At 35.8% G+C, this 25,574-nt stretch overlaps 1 protein-coding gene across 1 annotated transcript in view; it reads right to left on the bottom strand.

Moving 5' to 3' along the window:
- Positions 1–23,450, bottom strand: part of LOC140151025 (uncharacterized) — a 38,228-nt gene extending 14,778 nt beyond the window's left edge. The window contains exons 1-3 of the mRNA XM_072173213.1: positions 23,341–23,450; positions 12,961–13,153; positions 22–123 (exon numbers count right to left, since the gene is read on the bottom strand). The gene's annotated coding sequence lies outside the window, so the exon portion shown is untranslated. The remainder of the gene's footprint in view (positions 1–21; positions 124–12,960; positions 13,154–23,340) is intronic.
- Positions 23,451–25,574: the final 2,124 nt, after the last annotated feature.

Below are 25,574 nucleotides of genomic sequence, written 5' to 3' on the forward strand. Positions count from 1 at the left end.
CGCTATAGAACAGTTTTTTACCTCTTCATGTTCATGTTCATTGGACGGTTCTTCATGTTCTCCGTCACCTTCATGACCCTCGTGGTCCACCTTGTATCGCTCTATGTCCCTCTCAACAGCTTCCTATAAAGAACAACATAAAAACAAACAAAATCATAGTCAATCAAGTCTAGTCATTCCTAATGATCTAGCTCACTGAGTTCCTAGGGGAAAAGTGTGTAAATTGGAGTGTAATTGGATAGAGTCTCCAATGCATGAAAAAGACTCCCAAGTACATGTAGGTAGTTCTCACTTTATAATTGATTTGCATTGTGATATTATTATTTTGTTTTATTTTAACAACTCTAAACAAACTGACAAACCTTTGATTCATTTCTGATCAAAGTAGCAAGATACGTAACTTGTTGCTAATCAGTTTTGAGATGAAGTATTTTCATTGTGTTCTGTCATTTTTTTAATGAATATATTCATGTCCATCTAAGAGATCACACCACTAAATCGGGTCCAACCCTATCTGACTGAAGAAATAACAACCAGTGTTTTTATTCGCTGACGATACCAGGTGCATTTTAATGGAAAAAAAGTTTGAAATGAAGGCTGATATGCCCATTTTTGGTGATAGTTGTGCTCTGTGGATGTTTTTCTTATCATCCAAGCATAAAATAATAAAAAATATTACACTTCTGACATTTTAGGAAGGTTTTTTAGTTCCATGCAGCAAATGACGTCACAGCATAGAGGCGCTGAGATGTAAGCTTTGGTATGGTTTACATCATGTTCAAGGCACCACTGCGAAAAATTGAGCCGCTCAACTACCAAAAAAATGCTGGTTCTAGGGTAAAATATCATAAACTTTTGGAAAAATGGTGTTTTGAATGAACGATGACGTTATAACCATGAGAAAATTACGATTTCTTGGGTACCTTTTAACACATAAAAGAATAGGAACTTGATTTAGTGGTGTGATTCCCTAAGGGGTAGTAGTGCAATAATGATATGATGGGCGTTTTGATTTTGTTAGTAATGAAGTTCTGTATTTTTCTGATGGAAGTATTGAATCGCACATGCCAATCTAATCCTGCAGAGCGTATACACACATACAAGGGCGGTTTGTTGGCATGCTTCCGGCACAACCATGTAAAGTCACCATCAAACTTAAGGTGAGACAAAGTATAGACCTAGATCACATCACACATGGAGACAGGTGCTAATTCTCATCATCAATTACCAATGCACACACAATTTACATCTTGCCATATTTATATAATGTACACACACGTAATTAGTATCTCTGAAAGTATTTATTTGTATAATAATCAGCAGCAGGAACACATGGAGCATCGCAGTAAACTAGAGTCCGAAGTTTACCGTTTTCTAAAATCCATTTTCCGTGTTGTAATCCGTGTTGTAAAATTTGTAAATCCGTATTGAATAAAGCTTAAAATGTATAGACAATGATATTAATGTCACAATAAAGTGTTCAATATCGCGATTAATATGCTCTGATTGGAATATTCTCACGATAATAGGCCGACTAATGTTTGGAGGGATATAGGGGGTTCATGCTTTGGTAACATACCTTTATTTTGGTATTATTAAACAGTATTTTTATCATAAAAATTGACATACACAACTCATGATTATTTTTAACATTTATTTCGCTTATTTTTAGTAATTTTTGTCACATCATACAAAAATGTAATTTTCCGTGTTATACCTCTGATTCCATGATTTTCTTCCGTTTTCCGTAAAACGGAAAACTTCGGACTCTACAGTAAACACACCATTTATTGCATTCCATTTGATATGTCATGACTACTGATGTGGCAATACTTGCCTGGATCTATCTTGTTTGTTGCCTGCTAGATTGTTTTGTTTTTATTAAATTGTAATCCAGTTGACCTTGACGAGGCGGCATAGCTCTAAATTAGAAACAACTCTACCTACCAACCATGCAATTTCAAGTAGCAATTAACAAGAAACAAAACAATAAAGGAGCAATCAATATTTACATCATGAAGGTACATTGTATGGTTGTTGTTATTTGTTTTTTTTTACTTTTTTCAAATGAAAAAATATCACATTTGATCAAAACTGCCATGTTCACTATCTACTGAAGATAGCATTGATCAGTGTAATTCTCTTTACCAGAACATAAAGCATGGTTTTATTTTCACGGTAGCTGTACGTGTTAGGAGCAAGAAGCGCAAAATCCTTCGTAACAATTAGAGTTGGGCGACTATCACTTTTTTCCTAGTCGACAGCAAATAGTCACGACTACAACTATAGTCGCGACTATCTGTGGTCAAAATTGGACCGAAAAATCGGGTGAAAGATTGGTGCAAATTTACAATAACAATTCATCAACACCAATTTAATGATGATTTATGGACTTTATGATTATTTGTTGGTTAGTGTTACTTGGTAAGACAATGACTAACGTTTTTATCACATTTTCGCAATTTATATGTTAGCATTTGGTTGGTTTTGGTGCAGATATCTGGTGCTTTCAACATGATTTTTAACATAAAAATATAGATGTGTGTTAGTCGACTTTTGGTTTTCAATAGTCGTAGTCGGGACTACCAGTAATAGTTGTGACTAACGACTATTGGCGACTTAGTCACCCAAGCCTAGTAACCATAGCAGGGTGTGGGTGGGGCGACAAGCAATTTTGGAAGGTCAAACAGGTGTTACCGTTACATCCTAAATGCCCTTTTCAAGTTTAATCTGCTAAATAACACCCTAACAATAATTTATTTTTAAATGTACTCTAGTAATCCTATTAGAAGCAGTTGATCTTTGATCTTGGCAATTTAGCTTGTCATTTACAATGTAAAGATAATCATAGAACAAATGTGTACAACAGATATTCAATTAGAGACCTTGGCAAGTTGTGTTATCATGCTGTAGTACAGAAAATGAATGTATTCACTTCAGAAGGCATCCTGTTAACAAATATCACATTTTATCAAAACTGCCATGTTCACTATCTACTGAAGATAGCATCAGTGTAATTCTCTTTACCAGAACATAAAGCATGGTTTTATTTTCACAGTAGCTGTGTTGGGAGCCCAAAAAATATTTATTTGTTTCAAATGTAATATTTTGCAATGTAGAATGTAACATGCATGTGTAAAAACAATTAAATTCCAGTTGTGATTTGCAAATGCTGGTATCAAAGTTTTTCCTGAAGAATATAAGTACTTTCAAATGTAAGGTTAGCAGCTATTTTTAACTATTAGTTCACAACATCTTGCGAATGGTGATGAGCTTTGGCAAAAATTTCATTGATCATTTCATAGTGTGGAGAAGAATTCAAATATCACAGATATATACTTTTGTATGCCCTTTGGTTCTTGAGTTATGTTGTAAAGAGGGCTGAAACAACAACACTTTTGTAAAACGTACATAACTCATTTACAACAATAAATCAAGCAAGTTTTCAAAGTATATGATTTGTATATAATGAACTTTTGCAAAACATCAAAGTGTTATTTTTCAATAATAAATTGATTTAGACAATGGAAATCGATTTTTTTTTGGTTGTTAATACCGCATCTACCCTTAAGGGGGTACTACACCCCTGTGGTAAATTTGTGACTATTTTTGCATTTTCTGAAAAACTAATAACACACTGATAACAAAAGTTATGTATATTATTGGGGCAAGGATTCCAATTACTACACTGAAATTTCAGTGCCTCAAGATAAGCGGTCCCGTATATATGATAAGAAATGAGGTACATCCTAGCGGTACCTTATTTCTTATCATAAATAACGAACCGCTTATCTTGGGTCACTGAAATTCCAGTGTAGTAATTGGATTCATTGCCCCTATAATATACATAACTTTTGTTACCACTATGTTATTAGTTTTTGAGAAAAATGCAAAAATAGGAACAAATTTATCGAGGGTGTAGTACCCTTTAAAGGAGAATTATTAAAGCTGTTGCTAATATTATTGGAAGTCATTGGAAGTAGCAAGCTTTTAGTTTAATTATGTGATTGTTATGATTGAATGCACATACATGCACAGAGTACAGGCTTCTTCCTACAGTTCTCACATACAAGGAAGATATTTCACCAACATTGTAGATGGTTTTATAAAATCCTTATCATGTAGGTACATGGATATGCATACATGTACATTGCAATGCAAGCAAGGACATAATACAAATGTATGTTATTTACATGTACGTCAAAGCATCATTAGCCATTAGTCGGTGGTACTTCTCCAAGTCCCTGGTTCATTGTAAAAATGTGTGACACACAGCACTTGGAATACACTGTCTAAATCATGAGTGCAGTTGTATAGCAGCGGGGGGCAACACCTAAAATGGGGACGGAGAAGCGTAAAAATTGGGACGAGAAGAAGGGGAGAAAAGAGAGAAATACGGGAAGGAGAGGGAAATAGGGACGATACCGACATTTGCCCCCACCCCACCCCCCACAGACTGACAATGCTGGCTATGCCCCTGCATGAGTGTCTTGGTTCAAGCCCTGCTTGTTTCATAGTCTTGCCTCTCAAGTCTCTCAATATACATTATATTAAAGTCAGTCTTCTTTAAAATTTTGCTTCAATAATTTTGTTCCAATATATTTTAAGCCTTTTCAAATGTATGTACTTGAGCAGTTTAACCATAGTCCTACATTTACTTCCATGGTAAAACACAGTGCATGGCCTAGTTTTTAAGTTTCACAAGGGATTAAATGTCATCTACTATACATGTATACAGGGCATCATATTTCAAGCTATATAGGAATACTATCATAGAAAGAAATACAACACTTGATCATGTACGGCTACGGATATGCTGGCCTACAAGAGAGTTTATGAAATAAAAGTCATTTAATGATACCACAAATTTCAATTAAATTTTAAATTCCAATTCATTATAATATATCAACTGATGACCTGTTGGTACAGGTTGTGCAACAAAGGTTCAATTACAGTATACTTGTATTGTAAATGTCAGACAAATTGTAAGTACCTGATATATATAGGCAGTGGTTTTGAATGTAGACTATATTGTACCGCAGGGCTGCTACGAATACGCAATTGTGGATTATGCAATACGAATACGTTATTATTTCGGGAAATATAATTTTTAACAACTCTTTTTTTTTGGGTACTATTCTTTAAAAATATTTTGGTGGGAAATCACATCTTGTTATTACATGTAGCTTATTTACTGTCTACTTATGTTGACAGTGATAGTAGATCATATCCTTCAAAACCACAGACCAAAAGCCAGAGCGATAATTCATTAGCAATCCCATCACAGGTTATTTGTGCACACTAAGCCGAGTCCATTAAACTTCATTTTGAATTCACTAGTACCTGTAAATCAATTCTCTGCACGGCTTGGGCATACATCCATGATGTAATCAATATAAAATTACTTCAGTGTGCATCTTGTACACTTTTGTGAAGCATTTCTCTTTTTCTGATTTTCACTTCAGGTTATTACCCTACAATATTCTAGTACCACCTCCACTCACTCCCTACTCACATCAACCCCATCAGTTTCAGTGAATTTTCATCTTCTTGCCTTTTGGTATACAATTACAGTACCTTTTAAAAGGTTATAAATAACATTCAACAGAACTCTAGGTGATGCTTGCTTATGAATACTACATGTTTTAGATTTGTCAATTTTACTTCACAGGCACACTTATTAGCTTCTACGAATCCGTTGATATCCAAGGATTGTCTGAAAAAAATTTTTGTGCTGGAAAATGCAAGTCCCTGCACTCTTGGAGGGTATTATATATTTTGCAATTTGCACATCTATTTCATAACCATCTTTAGTACCGTATTATAATCACACTGATGTACATTATGCTATATCTTCAGCATTATAATAACACTGATCTGTATGCTATCTTCAGTAGATAGCACAATTTGCACATCTATTTCATAACCATCTTCAGTACCGTATTATAATAACACTGGTGTATATATGTATGCTATATCTTCAGTAGATGGCATAATTTGCACATCTATTTCATAAACTATCTTCAGTATTATAATAACACTGATGTGTGCTATCTTCAGTATATAGCACAATTTGTACATCTATTTCATAAACTATCTTCAGTATTATAATAACAATGATGTATGCTATCTTCAGTAGATAGCACAATTTGTACATCTATTTCTAGTGCTGTAATCGATAAGCTTTCTGGGTATCGATATGTCGGGAGGCAAACATCCGACATGTCGATACTATTATCGATACTCACGCAGTTTGAAACACGGATTTGAGTTTACCAATTTTATTATCAGTAAGTTCCAGAAACAAGTTAACAACAAGTGTATTGAAGCCTAACAGCTAAAACTACATGGATCATGCATCAAACAAACGAAAGTGGTATTGCAAATCCGCAATTTGAGATAATCTAAGCATGTGTGCCATGTCGCTTGTGTATCGATACTGACATTGAGTGTTTCGACATGTCGGAAGTCTATGTATTTTCCGACTATCGATACTTACGACAATCGATTACAGCACTATCTATTTCATAAACTATCTTCAGTATTATAATAACACTGATGTATGCTATCTTCAGTATATAGCACAATTTGTACATCTATTTCATAAACTATCTTCAGTATTATAATAACACTGATGTATGCTATCGTCAGTAGATATCACAATGTGTACATCTATTTCATAAACTATCTTCAGTATTATAATAACAATGATGTATGCTATCTTCAGTAGATATCACGATGTGTACATCTATTTCATAAACTATCTTCAGTATTATAATAACACTGATGTATGCTATCTTCAGTAGATAGCATAATTTGCACATCTATTTCATAAACTATCTTCAGTATTATAATAACACTGATGTATATGCTATATCTTCAGTAGATAGCACAATTTGCACATCTATTTCATAAACTAATCTTCAGTATTATAATAACACTGATGTATGCTATCTTCAGTAGATAGCACAATATACACATCTATTTTATAAACTATCTTCAGTATTATAATAACACTGATGTATGCTATCTTCAGTAGATAGCAAAATATACACATCTATTTTATAAACTATCTTCAGTATTATAACATTGACATGTTATCTTCAGTAGATAGCACAATTTGCACATCTATTAAACTATCTTCAGTATTATAATAACACTGATATGTATGCTATACAATATACCCATCATACACTATCTTTGTGAACACAGTATTATAATAACACTGATATGTATGCTATACAATATACCCATCTATATCATACACTATCTTTGTGAACACAGTATTATAATAACACTGATGAATGGTATCTTCAGTAGATAAAGATAGCACATTTATGTACAGTATCTATTTCACAAACTAGTATTATAACACTGAATATATGGTATCTTCAGTAGATAGCACAATTTGCATTTCAGAAAGTATCCTCAATATTATAATATGTTCAACATGTAGTCAAGTTAAACTGTGCAAGCCAATTTCATGATTTAAATTAAAAGGTGAAGTTCATGCAGCTTTAATCATTCAGCAGCAAATTGAAAACAGAACACTTGAAGAACCCGACTCATTACCTGAGTCAGTTTCATGATATTTTGGTGCTTTCAAATCGCATACAAGCATGTGCAAATCTGTCTAAAGATAGCGTAATTTAGTTGGAGACAAATTCATGTGTGTTATTGTGTCAATGTGTCTTGGTGTGGGGTGTGTGTGTCTGGCATTACTTCCGAGGACTCCCAACATTAGGCAAAAAAAATGGTTTGGTTGCCCTTCCAAGACAAAAAATTGGAGGGTCGGTAGATCAATCGTATGTGTGTTTGTGTCCACGTTACGTACGTACATCTGTGTTTGTTACAAATGATGTTATTGTGCTATTTACAATATTACTGATTAATGCATGTGTTTATGGATGTGCAATTGGTTTTTTTTAAGTTTAATGTGCTTGTAAAAGGAAGTGTACCAAAAATGTGTGCATGGGTGGGATGTGTGTGTGGGAAAGAGGTGTGAACATGCATATTTTCATTTGGTCTAGACCTTCAACTCCCCTATTCATTTGTGAGTGTAGCAACATGGTACAGAATAAAAGAAATAGAAAGCATGTGATAGTAAGAGAGAGTCAGAGAGAGAGACTAATTTAAAGTTCCCTATGATCCAAACTCCCTCAGCAAGAAAAAAAACCTGTTACAGTAAATTGAAAGTGAGCTTCTTTCTATGCTCTGTTCAACATCAGGTGGCTTTGTCTGCAATCTAAATTGAAATATAATCTAAATCAAATTTATGCGCCCCACTTTATCTTTAATGACAAAGTGATGATAAACTAGCTATCAATGGAATAAAACAAAACAGAATTTATGATCATGATCAAATACATGCCCAATGGAGGTATCATATCCTATCCAACACTCCCTGTACACTTGTTGTAAGTGCTTCTAAAATTACCATCTCTAATTCTTTTCTTGTCAATCAGTGCTGCTCATTGTTTATTCATTTACATGCATTGCGTCTTGCGTTTCATGGAAGCTATTGCCATTTATACCTAGTTGGCATTTACTCTTCATTTTAACATTCATGATGAACTCAAGTCCAATAATGAAAATGGGAAGACATCGTTTCAGAGGAATCCAATTCATGAATAGCTTTATGTGTAGCCCTTTGAGAGGCAAGCTGCAGCCAGACAGCAAGTCTTCAGGTTTGAAATTTATGTTTCAGAGTTGGCAAAATCTCTAATTGATTTAATAATCGGGTTTTGATTGAGCAAACTTCAATCAAAACCAAAATTGTCATTGGCGTAATAAGCCCTGGGTTTTGTTGAAAAGGGTTTCATTGTCCTGTAGATCAATAAAAGGTGGAGCCATGCGTGTTGTGACATCAGGCCGACACCTGTTGTGCATCCATGCCCTGTGTCGAGTCGCGTGCCAGTAGCCAATCATAGGCAGCGGTTCTGGGGACGTGGCTGTTTTCTCAAAAATTATTGCCGGGAAAATTCATAAGCTGTTTTGATACCATCCAAAGAGGTCAGGAAAATTTTAAAACCCACCCACCACTCCCTTTATGAAAAATATGATTTTAAATGGCATTGTTTCTTTTGCTTTTTACCATTTTGTCCAATATATGAATCAAAATGGAGATACATTGCTGCATTTGAGCAAGTCATTGGGAATGTTTTCACATACTTAATATTTAATGTCAATTCCAAATTAGGCTGTTTGGAAATTGAATGGGGTTGTCCTAATTCCTGAAATGAGTAATGATTAGGTCCAAGCCAAATTATGCTGTTTGGGATTTGAAGTGGGTCGTCTCACTTCAGGACCGTAAATGGCATCAGATGATATAGCTGTCTGATTGCGTAAAAAGGTATCAGATGATATTGCTGTCTGGATACATATATGATTTCAATGATGCTTTTAAAGAATAAGCCAGATGATATAGCTGTCTGAGGCGCTAATGAATTTGAATTTATATCTATTTAAAAGCTCAGATGATATAGCTGTCTGAAGTGATATTTAAAAAAGTATGAAGATAATATAGACAGTTGATTTCCTGTCAACTGTGTATACTCTCAGATAATACAGCCGTCTGAGGTGATATTAAATGAGTAATTGTTTAAGTCCTAGCCAAATTATGCTGTTTGGAGAATGGGACAGGTATCAGATGTTGTAGCTGTCTGATACATCTGAAGTAATATACATGTAAGAACCTCAGATGATATAGCTGTCTGAGGTGATACAAAAATGTATGTGATATTAAATTAAGTATGAAGAACACAGTTGACACTTGATCAACTGTGTAAATGAAAGGAAATAAAAGATTCGGATGGTAAAGATCCAGCTCCGCAATAGTTGTGTTTGATCTACTTATTGCGTCCATAGGACAATTGGCATAATTCCAAAATGAAACCACTGGATTATATTTTTTGAAATGTTTAAAGCTGAAGCTAGCAAAAAGCAACAGTACCAAATTCCAACATTTTTATTACCAACAGTAGCTTTGTGAGCCCATCAGTCCCACCACTATTGCAAGTAATAATATTTATGCAGCCTTGATATGATGTTCAGCAATAAAAGAAAGTAGGCCGAGTGAGCTAGTTAATAAAATACCTGCCTGCCACATCAGTATTCATTACAAATGAACAAACCATACATTTAGCCACAATATATTGATATCACGATTTATTTCCATTTAGGATGGCCTACATACACAATAAGTTAAAGCGATGTATGATACCATATATATGTTCCTGCAAGTAATAAACACCCCTGCCCCCATCCCCATAATTTTTCATGAAAAAGTGACCAAAATGCAAACAATTTCCTTGCCATGTCATGTGAGTATTAAAGCTTAAAATTGGCATATTTTCCAAAATATAAATAATTTCTTCATTAGTAACTAGAAGATTTTAAAAAACAATGGTCAAAGATTTACTATTTGCAGAGCTGTGGTCTGCAAATACTAAGTAATAGTAATTTTTGTTTAATCTCATTTAAAATTGTGTACAGGGATATGCGGTGAGTATTTGTTTGTTTTTACTCATTTTTTAAAACAAAAAATGACATATTTTGTGTAAAATTGGTCAAACCACTTAGTATTACCTAATTTGAAAAAGACACATCACCACTTCTGATCCATGCTTTTTAAATATTTTATGTAATATTTAATATTTTTATATTGTTTATTTGAGAGAAAAAAAATCTTCCCTTTATAGTTTCATATTGACTTAGCAATATTCATATTTGTTCCTGTGTCTTCACTCAGGCAAACAAAGAATGATGAGTGGATGAAATTCAACTGCCTTGTGCAGCATGTTGACCACGCTCTTATGTTTGCTTGTTAGACAATATTAAATTTATTTTTAAAACATTTGCAATCTGCATTGTACACAATGCAGCAGAAAAAAATACCATATATATTATTCTTGGCCTCCCTTTAATTTATGCTTTTGCAATATTGGGCTGTGCCAGGCCTACGGGCCGAATGGTATAAATAAAAATAAAATTCCATAATGATCAGAAAATGTGCCTGTTCCAGTACTAAAATGACATTCATATTGAAGGCAATAATATAAATTATTGATCAGGTAGATGTAATCTCTTGTTTAAACTTCTCACTAGATTTGAAAGGGACTGTGTCACAAAAAAATTAAATTTGATCAACTGCCTACTTAGAGAGCTAACTATACATTGTAGAAGCAGGGACCAAACACAAATTTTCCCCAATAAAGCTGCAAAATGTGCTGGCAAGTCATCTGGAAAAGTGCACAGGTCTAGGCGCTGCTATTTTTAACCAAACTCAAAATTGCGCCTGACAAAATCATTAACTCTAATGCACAACTCAACTGGATGTCTAGACTAAACACAATTTTGAGAATGATAAAACTTAAAGCAACCAGGATTGCCAATTTCCTGGGAAATACTTTGAAATACAATGAAAAAAAATACAATATCATTGTATTTTTTCAGAATCTAGTCACATTTCTAAGGACTGAAATCCAAAAACTGCACTTTTCAATCTTACCAAGTAATGATTTTTTGATACACCCACAAAACAAAATAGTATTATATACCAAAAAGCATTTCTATAATGGACGTACATTGTATACAAATGTATTGTGTTGCTAAGATGTGATGACGTAAATGTTTCTTTGTTAAATGTAATTTTATTTTTCAAAATGATTTTGTTTCTATGGTTGAGATTTTACAACATTTGATAAAATCTCAACAAAAAACATTATTTTATTTCTTACAAGGGTACATGTATGATGTATCTGCATATTGATTTATTTATTTACTTTTATTATTATAATTTTTTTTGGCGTAAGTTACTAGGGGTGTGAGTTTCGGGTAATTTTGTGCCCGGGTACCCAGCGCATTTTTCGGGCAGGTAACCGGGTACCCGAAATTGCAAAAAAAAAATCAAAATGCATAATGCATCATTGATAGAGTATGACATGAATACAAAATATCAATTTTCTTATTAAAAACACAAAACATCGTGCAAAATTCAATCTTTATTTTATTTTTATTTTTTTAGGTCAACCATGAATGATCCTAGCATTTAGGGACACTACCAGGGACACTACAAAACCGTAAAAATAATTAACTTTAAAAAAAAAAAAAATTGTGTAATGTACAACAACATCCAAAATGTTGGTTAAAAAAGACAAAACAACCTTAATTAAGAAATCAATGACATCAAAGCCTGCATTATTATTATTATTTTATATCACTATGCAGGTGTGGGTTAACAGGATGCACTTTGCTTGAAAACATGATACAAAAATTGATAGCTATTTATCTCTTGAGTATCTGTAGCATGTCAAACGGAAAAGAGCGGCTGGTTTCCTCCTGTCTGTAAGTATACGGATGTACTTGACCGTTACCAAGGGCCCTGTAAATCATCTGCTCCACGAACCCTGCATTGCCATCATTTGCAGCATAAGTGTGTTTCAGCAGACTTTACACTCCAGACTAGTCAGGATTTGAGAGCAATTAGCTGAGCCATTTATTGTTACTTTTGAACACTAGAGATCTCTCTGTGCTTTGAAAAACAAACCATTATTCACTGTACATGCTTAGGATTTCATCAGCGAGAATTGAGAATCCATAAATCAATTCTTGCAAAGTCAGGGGTTTAGAATGGATCCAAAAACTGTCCATCCACAGACCCGCTGGCCATTCCGACCTGAAATTTCAGCTGCCAGTATTAAAGTGCGCCAATTACGAATGTCAAATTTTGCAAAATCAAAATGGGGGCTCTTCCATGATCCATCCAGCTGCAATTAAAAATTGCTTTCTTAGGTGACAAAAAAGTCCTATTCAAAAAATCAATACTGATTCTTCAAATGACAGTTACCTTGACAGGTACTACAGATACAGATCTCGCTGCCACAGGGTCTTCCTTCGGATAACAACAAAAAATAAAATCATGGCACAAATTACACACAAACATACAAACAATAAACTTACAACTCTCCTGTGCTGTTTCTCCTGTCGTAATTTCTCCCTTTGTGCTTGCTTTTGCGGTTTCTCTTACTCGGTTCAGGTCCGCCCTGATCTGACATGTTGCCATGGAGATACACCTGCCATATTGGATTCATCTTGTTTGGATGAAGGCTAGCCTATCGTCTGCACAGTTTTTACTTCTTCTTTGTAAATCGGACTGTAATTAAAAAGAAAATATATGACAAATGTTAAATTCTTCCTCAACTCATTCCCAACAAGAACAGGAAGGGAAGATCTAAAACAAATGAAATAATTTTAAGTGAAAGAGCAGCAAGCTACATTTTGTATTATAATATCCAGCTTACAGCCTTACATGTAAGGCAATCACATTGTGGTGGCAAGGCATTTAGCATGAGTATTTACATGTAGCATGGGGGAAACTTTAAAAAATCCGGGAAAATCACATTCACACCCCTGACAGGGGTGTGATTGAGGATTTCAAAAAAATCCTGAAACCACTTGGTTACTACCTAAACAATATGGAAATATCACCAGTGTAGGGAGGGTAGAGACCAGAGTACTGCGACTCATGGCGTTTATTACAGACAATACGCCTACGGTATCTTATGCAAAGAATGCAACACTTGGTTCCATGCTGATGTTCTCCTGCATGACCAGATCTGATACCATGGGAGTGCACTAACTGTGGCTTGCCAAATATATCAGCCAGCTTGTTTGAATCCATCATTGAAGATTGTAGCATCGGCTCGTCAGCCTCTAGAGAGTGTTTGACTGCAGCAAGTGAAGTTCAACAGGCAGCTGCTGTTCAGAACCAAGATCTCCATTTGCTCAATCGTCTCAGGTAAAACTACACTGGTCCTAACTTTCGTACCCTCACTATTAACTTCCAGAGTTTGTACAGTAAGGAGGAGTTTTGGAGCCTTGTACATGTAGATGCCACCAAACCTGAACAGCCATACATGAATGTCTTGAGCCAGGTTATTGAGCAAATTTCCAACCCAGGTGTGGTGGTATAGATAGAAGGCGATGCCAACTTTACAGTACCTGACATCGCCTGGGCTACAGACTGAGTCATCAGCCACCAGTAAAAGTGAATCCTTCCGGCAGATGTTAGCTTGAACTGAAATGGAACAACTTGTTGACTTTCCAGCCCATATATACGTAATGAAAGTATACTTGACATCATCATTACCAATCAACCCTCTCTAATCAACCGCTGTGAAGAGTTGCAAGATTTGGGTGACCATAACTGTGTATACGCTGATTGGAATACTCAGGCAAGCATGGTGAAACCAGGCCGTCATGAGATCTTCCTGTGGAAGCGTATTGATTTTGATTTGATACACCAGGAGACCAAGGAATGGGTAGATTTGGTATTTTTTCCTCACAACTCAACATCTATTCCAGTGGAATTGTTATCCAGGAAGATTGAACAGTGCCGGTATCTTCAGAAAACACTCCATGATAGAGTGCCCTCCAGCTCAGCTCCACCAGAGTCAACCAGCCATGGTTCAACACTTCAACCAAATGGATCTGTCGAAGGAAAGCAAGGCTTTACAAGAAAGCTAGGAAGACTAACAGTCTCAGAGACTATGATTGGAAAAGGTTTAGGCAATTGAAGAAGCAGGCCTTGCCATCAAGCTGGTATTGCTCCAATAAAGAAAGGTAATCGACACTCAAACTATATGATTGCGCCGTAAGGCCAAAAAAAAGATTGTTCCTGGATAACTTTTTCAGAATTGGGTTGGTCAGTCGGGATTTTTTGGGTTTTTTCAATATTTTTTTAAAGGTCTGGTCAGAACATGACCTGGTCAGAACATGGCCTGGTCAGAACATGACTGTATGCCTTTAATTAACTTAATAAATAGCAGAAATATAGTTGTCAATTGGGATGTTTCTCTACTGTATACCACTTCATTCATGTTTTTAAAACAGTTGTAGAAACTGTCAAAAACGTTGAAAGAAAAAAAAAAACTTCTTCTGGAATTTCCAAAATTAGGGTCGGTATTCATTTGTACAGTAAAACAAAAACTTTTTTCCAGATTTTCTGGATTAGGGTCCGTTGGTGGACGACAAGCAAACAATCTTTTTTTTGCCCTAAGCGTGTGGCTTTGCGTAGTACACACGACGCAAATATCTGCATGCATACCCAAGTAATGCAAGTTGGCTCTCATGATCAAGAATTCGATTGCAGTAACTACCAATTTCAAACGTTTGAGGTCTTGTTCTCAAGTTACATTAGCAGGTGACACACGGTGCCCTGAATTGTGAATCTTGATGACCAGAAGCTGCCATTTTGGCCAACTCGTGCATTCTACTCGCTAGGTAATTAGAGGTTTGAAAATTTCCTTTTGGTTGACATAAATCGAACAAAATTTTGTAATAGTAGGATTTCAATTTTTTGTTATGAACTTACAATGTTGTTTTGCGGAATGACAAAGTTGTTGTTGGAAACTTAGATGTTTATTTCAACTCTCAATCAATCAATCAAATTTATTTATTTTCCATCAAAAATGAACAACAAAATACAATAATTATAATAAAAAAAATACAACATGATGGAGGAGGTACAACGATAAGCAAAGCCTGTAAATGCTGCACCCACTGTATAATTAGATTGTACACAAATTAAAACAAAACAATACGAGGATCTGTAGCCAAAATCTTTAAACACAAATATAATGAATCAATCAATTTAAATATGAAATTGTACTATAATCATGAGTATAGCCCGGCAATCTTTCTAGCTTTTAAAGCTTAAATTCAACATACTTTTAATTTGGCACATAACATCCATCGTGCATAAATTAAAATTTTAGCAACATAGACCAATCAGTAAACGAGTTAGCATTATCGACCTATAACCACAGCCATTTTGTGACAACTTCCGGGGTCAAGATGGTCAATGAAAATTCTTCCGGTAGAGCTTGATCTTTCACTAAAAACACGACAGCAAAAATACAAACTTCTAAACTATTGTACAGTGTCAGAAAGTTTGCATTATTGCATTACACGTAATTTGTTATTGACAATAATAATTATATAAATCTTTAAAATCTCATTAGGAGAATGGATTGGAAGGAATTAGTCAAATATTTGCATCTAAATTCGATGCGATGTGCCAGCTATCACGTTTTTCTTTCTCATATTCTGTGCGGTTATATTTTAGGCCCAGAACAATCAATTTTGAGTTTCCCGTCACATAATTTTTGAAAACAAGTGAGGTAACTTTTTCATTATTCATTATTTTCGTGACTTTCATTATATGACAAAATGCTAGTGTAAAACATGTTGTTATTTACCGCTCACTCACTCAAAGGATGTTTAACCAAAGATATAAACTTGCAAAGAGGCTGCAAGGTCAAAATTGATACCAATTCCTTTCTTTTTACTATTATTTTTCTTATTTATTTATAATTTTGTGTGATTTAAGTACAAATTATCCAGTTAATTTCAATATTAAACAGTGCATACATATTACTCTTCTATACACTGTATTGCACTGTCGCATGATATCTTAATTGATATGTACATGACAAATCTTTAATACAAACGTCAGCACAGTCCCATCAAATTGAAATCAAAATACGAAACAATTGCAATTCATGAATTGGTAAGCTTTACAACTCCACACTATCGAATCTTGCGCCAACAAAATTAAAGGGAAAATCCCATGCGTGTTTTTTTTTATTTATTTATTTTTTAAATTTTATTTATTACGGTATAAAAATCCAGAAATACAGTCAGAAAACTGAGACATCTGGTTAACAATGCATACATCAAAAAACACAGAAATATATTTTAAAAAAACATATTTTGACAAACAACAAATCAAGAATTAAAAAGATTCACAACTGCAGGAATTGTTGATTTTTGGTAGCGAGTTCTCTTGCATCTAGGCGGGTCAAGTTGTTGAGCATTCCTGAGGTTTTTACCGTGTCTTTTACTTTTGGGAGCAGGGAGCATCCTGTTGTGACGCTCTGATTTCAAAATGCTCTCGCCAAAACCTCTAAGGAGATGTTCCCGCCTTTCAACAAGAGAACAGAGCTCAAGCGTTTTCAGAGCCTCTGAATACGAGCTGTAATGTACTGGTTACCGAGTATTATACGGCAGGCGCGCTTTTGGGTAAGTTCCATCTGGTCAGCTTGGTGTTTAGTGATACTACTGTGCCACAGAGGACTGGCATATTCTAATACCGGACGCACATACATTTGGTAGACCGATGTCAGATCACTAGCAGAAGCTCTGAATCGCTTAAGAACATAGAGCATGTACAATGTACATTGTACATTCTCTTTGAAGCCTTTGTAATCATTTGACCAACTTGGATATCCCACTGGAGATTGTTTTGAATTGTGACTCCCAGAAGTTTCATACTGTTAGTGGTATCGACCTTCTTGCCATTGATAGTAAAAACTGGAAACTGGGGCTCATTTCTTAGAGAGCAAACATGCATAATGTGACATTTCTCTGGCTTGGGAACCATATCATTTTCATTGCACCAAGTCCCAAGTTGGTTAAGATCATTTTGCAACTGGGAGCTGCCTTTGGACTTCACACAAACAATTTCCCCAAGGGTTAAATCGTCTACATATTTCCACCGCAGTGGGACATCAATGGCAGAGTCATTTGCCACAGCAGAGAAAATTATGGGGCCAAAGTTAGTCCCTTGCGGAACACCACCCCATACGTGGAGAGATGTAGACGACTTGCCTTGTATCCTAACAGTCTGTTTACGATTGGTTAGAAAATTGCATATAACCGGTATTATAGATCTACGAACACCAATATCAATCAATTTTGTGATTGCTACATTATGGTTGATCCTGTCGAAGGCCTTAGTGAAGTCGATTGCACATAATGACGCATAATGGCATGGCTTATCAATTCCTCTAAGGACTGTGTCGACAAGATCAACCAAATAATGCGTGGTGGAACTATTCGGCAAATTGCCATATATATTGTTTGGGGTCAATACATGTACATGTATGCGGAGAAAAATCCTCTAAGGTCCAGTCAGCCAAGTATTTTTCAAAAATTCTACCAAACAACTTCGTGAGACTTACATGTATAGGCCTCAGTTTATCAAGAGTCTTGGCATTTTTAACCTTAGGGACTGGCGTAATTGACGAAGTTTTCCAAACCCCTGGGAATATACCCTCATTCAGACATGAATTAAAAATGCGAGTGAGTGGCATTGTTAGTTCAAAAGCAAATTCTTTCACAATTTTTGATGGTATGTCGTTTGGGTGTGTTGCCTTACGAGTCTTGATTTTGTTAAGACTTTTTCCAACCTCACTTGGAAGTATTTCTGGTGGAGGTAAGTTAGGGCAATACGCCTGCAAATTTGCAAGATCAAGAATAGGCATTTGGTTACAAACGCTGGCAAAATGTTTATTGATTATGTCAGCAAGCTCCACTGGATCCTTTGACAAGTGATCCATATTTATAGAAGAAGATGTTTTGGACCCAGTCAGATTTTTAACATGACTGTGCCATTTCCCTGTGCTATTAGTTCTCAGGCCTTCAATATTGTTTTCGTAATATCTCTCCTTCGCTACACATATTTCGCGTTGTATTTCATTGCGAAGTCTCTTGTATCTTTCCTGGTCACCACGCTTGTACATGTAGGCTTTACAACGTTCATCCATCATGCATCTCAACTTGTCCGTCAACCACGGTTTATCCATTTAACAGATTTAACAGATTTTTCCGGAAAGCGTAACTCATATTTTTCACGCATGATTTTTTCAAACAATTCGGCTTTCTCATCCGCACCATCAGTTGTATAAACTTCCTCCCAAGTTCCCAACTCTCAGAAGTGAGAGTTTAGGCCCCGAACAATCAATTTTGAGTTTCCCGTCACATAATTTTTGAAAACAAGTGAGGTAACTTTTTCATTATTCATTAATTATTATTTTCGTGACTTTCATTATATGACAAAATGCTAGTGTAAAACAGGTTGTTATTTACCGCTCACTCACTCAAAGGATGTTTAACCAAAGATATAAACTTGCAAAGAGCCTGCAAGGTCAAAATTGATACCAATTCCTTTCTTTTTACTATTATTTTTCTTATTTATTTATAATTTTGTGTGATTTAAGTACAAATTATCCAGTTAATTTCAATATTAAACAGTGCATACATATTACTCTTCTATACACTGTATTGCACTGTCGCATATCTTAATTGATATGTAGGGCCTACATGACAAATCTTTAATACAAACGTCAGCACAGTCCCATCAAATTGAAATCAAAATACGAAACAATTGCAATTCATGAATTGGTAAGCTTTACAACTCCACACTATCGAATCTTGCGCCAACAAAATTAAAGGGAAAATCCCATGCGTGTTTTGTTGATGTTGAATACCGCATAGTTCTTGAAGCAATGTCATAAACACAACGGAGTTGAAATATATAATTTTTTGCTCTTTTTGTATATTAAATTTAATTTAAAACTATGTCGAATACCGTACTATTTAAAAATAAATAATTGATCAATCGGGAAAACAAATATAAAATTAACAGTATTAATATATATCTTTAATTACCACAAACAACGATATTGTGCAAAGTCACAAACAGCACTGTAGAATAAAAAATCAGACATTGAAAAATATTTTTGTTCGACCGCATATTTCGTGCAACAGTGTCACAATAGAGCAGAGTTGAAATATATAAATTTTGCCATTTTTGTACAGTAAAATTAATGTAAAATGATACCAAGTACTATTTTAAAATATATGATTGATATTTATGAAAAGAAATCCAAAAATAACAGAATCAATATATTTTTTTTTAATTCGCACAAACATCACTATTCATTGTGCGATTTCGCGAACAGCACTGTAGAATCATTGATCTGCCAACAGCATTTAATTAGTCTGTCAGTCCAGTATATGATACGCACGTGGAAAAGGACTGCGACGTCAACATATCTACAAAGCGTTGCGAACCGGGCCTACAGGATCTAGGCTATCACTGTCAGACGCCAATCAACCGGCCGCAATGAGTTTACTGCCGGTAGCGAAATCGATGTTTTGAATTTGATTTTTCCACTAAAAATGCACAGATTTTAATCGTTTTTTTTGCAAAAATGATAAGTTTTTATTTTTATTTTTCGAAAATCGCAATAATGAATTCAAGTGCGGGCCCGAAAATGAAGTGCGGGCGGGTGACGGGAAACTCAAAAACGACTTTGCCAGGCCTTATAGGTATAGCTACTGGTACCGGTACGGAAAGTTGCTCAAATTTCCATTCACATAATTTTTGCATACTTGTAAACTTTAATATTTGAAGAGTGAAGACTAATGTTCGATAAGCACTTGAATTATTCTGAGTAAGGCCATGGGAATTGAAGTAGTAGATTTGCGTCCAGAACTTTTTGAAATCCCACGCGGCTTTTTTTCATTACCGGTATTCATTATTTCTATTCTATTAGGCACAAACGAACTGCCCCCATTCACACTGTACAAAGTTAGAAGTAAAGGAGCCGGTTAGCACGCCAGGCACCACAAAGCATGCAAAGTGCATAGCATCGGAATTTTGGTGATCCCCGTCATCTTTTTTGCCGTTTGAGGCAGTATCGCTGCTCATTAAATATTCATGAACCCAATCACGCCACATTCACAGTCTTAATCGGTAGCTCGGAGTGGTTGGGATTGATCAGGCATGTTTTTATGAATGAAATTATGACCTTAACAGGGGTCAGGCATTAGCATATTCATGTGGGTTTTTTTTTCAAGATGGCTGCTGGCTACCGGCTAGTTCACCACGTAAACTTGTATGGCTCAAAATTCGGACCGCTCGCCATTAAGTTTACTGCTTTCTGTGTTTTGAAATTTGTTGACGCGTTTTAACGATCCCGGTCGATTATTTTAGCTGTGTCACGTCACATGCATGACGCTGGTGGGTACCAACCAAACTTCAGAAAAAAAAAACGTTGATCGCCGATAACCATGTGATATGGGACTTACATAGGAATAGGATTACACAGAGATATTTCTTGCCAAAATTTGACCATTTCTAGGCAAGTTGGCCCTACTATGTCTGCGTTTATGTGAAAAAGGACAGTCTTAAATAAGTATAAGTGCAACGTTTTTGATGTTTTGATGTTTCGGGAGACTGGGAGGGATCATAATAAAAAAATGATGGAGCCTATTCTTGACTGTGTAATATTCCTTCACCACATTGCCGTACGGTAACAGTCTTATACGATGGACAGATAGTATCAGTTTGTGAATGAGGACATCGTATAAGTTCCTTGTACTAGGCTACCGGCGTTGCCTGGCCTGTCATGCTTGTTGTTGTGCTGAACTACATGCCGGGGACTCGCGGTGAACAGCCAACACGGGTGAACAACATCATTGCAGACTCATTTTCACGTTTTTTACGACTGTTTTACCAACTTCAAACTTGCTGATTTTATCATATGTTTGAAAGCCATTTTTTCTTGTTTCTGGTAAATAATGACATTTTTTGCAAATAATGAAAAAATATGCGGTAGGTTTTGGAGCATGCGAGCGGTGGATGCAAATATACTACTTTAATTCCCATGGGCATGGCCTAAGCGCAACACTCGTTCGTGCTGACAGCCAATTTGAATATTTTTTGGTCACTTCTCACGCGTTATTCAAAATTATATCCAGGCTGGACACATCACACTACCGTGTGATGTGTCCAGTTCTTCGCCGAACTTACATATAAGATGGAGAGTTTAGCATAACGGCCTGCCTATTTACGCTTCCTGAAAACACTCTTGCACATAACATACAAAACCACAAATTCACTAACTTCAACTTGCACTACCGACACCAAGAAAAATATTTTAATTATTACCGATCCTTCAGAATACTTGCAAATATTGGCAGTTTCATAAAATCCTGCTGCTGAAAATCGTAAATTCCACAATCTTCTGTCAGATCCAGGTCAGTAATCACAGATGGGCTTAATCTACCAGCGTGACAAGACCAGAGATAATAAAGGATGAGAGGCCACGCCGTACAAATAGCTAGCCTGATTGGCAAGCGTCGTCGCTGGCCAGATCTTCTACGGTCGTGTATGATGAGTAGAGACCATAGAGCCCTATATAGGGCTCTGTGGAAGAAACGGTTCCTAATTTTGAAGCCATGGATAATATATTCATTTATACGAGAACCATATTTTTGTACCAATCACAGAACAGAATTTCACCTACTCACAGCTGTCAATCATGCTTGTGAAACGTAAGCTCCGCCTAGTATCAAGGTCTTCTTCTGCGCATTGGTTGTGCGCATTAACTAGCCTCCAGCACAAATCCTGTGCACACGATCAGGTTGGATGGGCGGTTTACGCCTGGTTTACACAATAGGAACTGCGATGCATCCTAAACTGGATCGTTTCCGTGTATTCGCATTGCATGGTGGGTAATCGCCTGCCAGTTTGCATAGCTCCACGTTCACAACAGTTTAAAATCAACACAGTCACAGGTAAATCCATATAAAAATTAACATGGACACAAAATTGACATAGCTTATGTAATTCAAATAATAAAATAATAAAATGTAATATTATCATGATAGATGCACGTTTTATTAAAACTTGAAAAGATTATTAAGTCCAATAATTTGTTTGTGTTAGCTTGCACGAGTCACAAATTGGCGACCCATCACGCATTTTCTGCATGTGCCGACATTAGTAACTCATAGTGACTGTCCTCAAACTAGCGCCAGTGTGTCTCAGGCCTGATAACGACCCCAGGTAATTTTATGCAGAAAGTTTTCTTGCGAACAGCTGCAGGTGACAATTAAACAATGAACACGGCTTGTTTATGTACATGCGTGGGGAGGCTTGTACGTCAGCTGACGTGTTTTGGACATGTTCCGGCGTAAAAAAGTGTTGTTTTTCTTCATGAAAAATACCAGCGATGACCAGTTTTTTGTGGGCTATTTGATTTACAGGTATGTCGGTTCGTCATAGGGTAGAAATGATAGCTGTACAATTTGTATAACATACAGTTTAACATAGGCCTAAACATTCAATGGGCACAACTCGACCTTCCGTATTATGCACACTGCCACAAGTATGTGGAAGTGGCAGGCATAATTCAAAATGTGACATGTACACCACAGTCCCCGAACTGGTCTACTTTTTAGTAGTGTCGCATCGCCCTTTCAATGGAAATCCGAGGCAATTATCAACTTGCCATAGAAAAAAGTTGCTGTGCCTAAAATTCGAGGGCTGCAAATGACACTGACACTGTACTGAATATAATGCATGCTGATGATGCTCCATGGCAGTGATGGCTCATGCTGAACATTTTAGGTCTCAAAATAAAGGCTTTCAAAACCATATCGGGGGAGGTTAACTAAAATGACAAGCATAGAGAGATATGTACTTACTTATACTCTATTGATTTCCGGCATCTATCATGCGAACAGTGCTACTCTTCAGCTCAAAATGGGCAATTTTACAGAGAATTTACAGCCACACGTAGAGAAACCGGTCTCTGATATCCCGAAATGATCCTAAATAATGGATACTTTATTGCATACCAAATAAGTATCATAATAAACATTGTCTACATAAAATAATCATAAATTAAGTTATGAGTAAAGCTATATCAAATTAATACAACTAATTAAAAAGATTGGAGATCAAAATTTATTCCTAAAACGTAAACACATAAAAATATCATTAGATTTTTGTTTCTAAATTAGTAAAGGTATACAAATAAGTATACAACTTAGTATTTAGGGTTGGGCAAATCAATAAGCAATAAGCATTGTGCATTTGAAATCGCCCAGCTCTATATAGAGCGCGCTATTACGATTTCCTTAGCTGCGATAGCTGGGCCACTTGAATAGGGGCCCCAATTGTATCTAGGCCTATTTTTGTATATCAGGATTGTTTTCCCTTTATATATATGGTTCTCTATTCATTCAAAATCGGATTCATTCATTCAAATCCATGAAGGTCCACTTTTTCACCTGTCCACCCGCACAGGCAGGTAGGCCTATGTCCTGAGTTTTTACTCTGGTATATCTGCCTATGCATGTAATGTTTCCATTTGTAAATTCATGTTTAATTGTGCTAGTGTGCGATGCGTAATTCTTCTTTCCCCTGTCCACTTTTTGTTATTTTTCTTTCAATAAAAAGGTCCAAAAGTGGGAGAAAAATCCACTTTGGAAGGAGTAGGCCTATTAAAAGGTCAGATGGGAGGGGTGTTAGTTAGGCCCAAGTCCCGCCCAAGTCTACTTTTTGATCTTTTTTTTTTCAATAAAAAGCGTCCAAAACTTGACAAAATTTTCACTTTTGGTGTAGGCCTATTCAGGTTCAAAAAGTCCACAAAAGGGCATTAAATTTTTCAGAGCCACTCCACCCAAGCCTGAGGTGCTACCCCGGGGTGCTACACATTGAAGCAAAAGGAGACGAGAGAAAAAAGACAAGAAAAATGAGCCGCAAGTAAAAGGGGAGAAATTATTGCCTAATTTTGAGCTATTGTGTATACCTATGCCTAGCGCCTATAGGCTATAGGCATGCACTATTACCGCCGACAAGTAATAATATTTATTTGAATTACTTGCAAAATACAAAAGTAACAAAATAACAGTAAATTTATACACACTCTACATTTCTTACACATGACAAAAGCAAGTAATTCAGGATGAGTGAATGGGCTGAAAAGTCCAAACACAGAAGTGCCCACTCATCCTGCACATGAAAGAATAATTTAAAATTAAAAGTAGGCCTACATAAAATAGAGAAAAGCAACATTTTGGAAAATAAAACCATTATGAAATCTTGAAACAATATTATAAATATATGTAAAATACAGGCATTTGAAAATAAGCCAAAACATGTTACACTATACAAAATCATTTAAGCTTATTCAAGTAAAACGATTTACATTCAGACTTAAATACGACAAGGCTATTAACATGATGTAATTCAGAGGGAATTCCATTCCAAAGACGTGGAAGTGATACAAACATAGGCTAGAATTAAAGAAAGAAGATGATTTGGCAGTTTGGTGCAAAAGCCTAGAATTATCCAAAATACTTCTTTGAACCATAGAGAACTAAAAGAAGCAGGCCCAAATTCATTGATTATTTTAAATCCAAAGACTAATCTTTGACACTTGTAAACATCCTCAAGCTTAATCAATTTAAGGTCTAAGCCTCTCAGAATAAGATGGACGATCTTCAAAATCAACTTCAGGAAAATCTTTGTAGAACAAAGTACGAGTGATTTTCCTCTGGATTTTTCTAACCTATCAATATGATTCCTTTGAAATGGAGACCAGACACAAACACAATAAACAATGTGAGGCAAAATAAGAGATTTGTGAAGATTGAGTAAAGCATCAGAACTTGAGTCATATTTCTGGTACATCTAACTATGAAACCTTATTAGCGACATTATATGAGAGTCAAAAGAAAGGTCCTTACTGAAAGTAACTCCAAGCAGCTTGAATTCATCAACTTCTTTAAGCTCATCACTGCCCATAATATATGAACTACAGAATTTGGGAGACTTACCGTAGATCTAGTCATGTGCATGGTGGGGGTAAGTGTGTGCGTTACCCCCTGGCCCGGGGTCCAAGAGGCCCGTAAAAAGTGTTAAAAAGTGAAGA

The sequence above is a fragment of the Amphiura filiformis genome, chromosome 4 (genome assembly GCF_039555335.1).
Source record: "Amphiura filiformis chromosome 4, Afil_fr2py, whole genome shotgun sequence".
NCBI lineage: Eukaryota > Metazoa > Echinodermata > Ophiuroidea > Amphilepidida > Amphiuridae > Amphiura > Amphiura filiformis.